The sequence below is a fragment of the Austrofundulus limnaeus genome, unplaced genomic scaffold (assembly GCF_001266775.1).
Source record: "Austrofundulus limnaeus strain Quisiro unplaced genomic scaffold, Austrofundulus_limnaeus-1.0 Scaffold636, whole genome shotgun sequence".
NCBI lineage: Eukaryota > Metazoa > Chordata > Actinopteri > Cyprinodontiformes > Rivulidae > Austrofundulus > Austrofundulus limnaeus.
In genome coordinates, this window is record NW_013953038.1 from 108,625 (window position 1) to 109,365 (window position 741).

Below are 741 nucleotides of genomic sequence, written 5' to 3' on the forward strand. Positions count from 1 at the left end.
TATTGTTTTTGTCATCGTATTCACAAAAACAAACTAAACTCACTATATTGCATATAAGAAAAAAATTGAAACTACATTTTTTGCACATTTATATACAAAAAATGTCAAATTTCAGTCACAAAAGCTTGAAGAAATCTATATAGATGTTGTTTGATGAATATTGCAAATTTATCATCCTAAACACAAACAATTTCAGGAAACTGCATGTCCAGGTGAGTTGTTATATTTTAGGGTGTGGTACGTCACATTATATGGAAAAGAAATTTAAATCAAGTTGGTAAAATCCCTGTTAAACCAGCCTGATTTATTATAATTCTTGTAAAAACATTTCAAGAAGTTGCTGACCTAGTTGTGACCATGTTAACACCTATTTAGTTGCTTTTGTTACGATGGTTTCGGTGAGCAGTAAGAAAAGTTAAAGGAAGAGACAAAACAAGTAGCTAAAAATATATACTTCGCAAAAGCAAAGGCTGAAATTTTTACTGGAAAACAGAACACAAGCAACTGAAAAATGAGTTTGTAATTTAGGAAATACAACGCGAGTGTAAATCCTATTTTGTAGTTTTCTTTAGTTAGACCTGTTCTGACACCTAACAAAAACATTCATTAAAAAGGCAGATTAAACGTAGATTAATGGGTTATTTCTGTCAACACATCCCTGTCCACTGCAAAAACTGTCCATCTTACCACGTTTTAAAATCTTATATCAGCCAAAAAGTCTTTTTGATCTTGTTTTGAGAC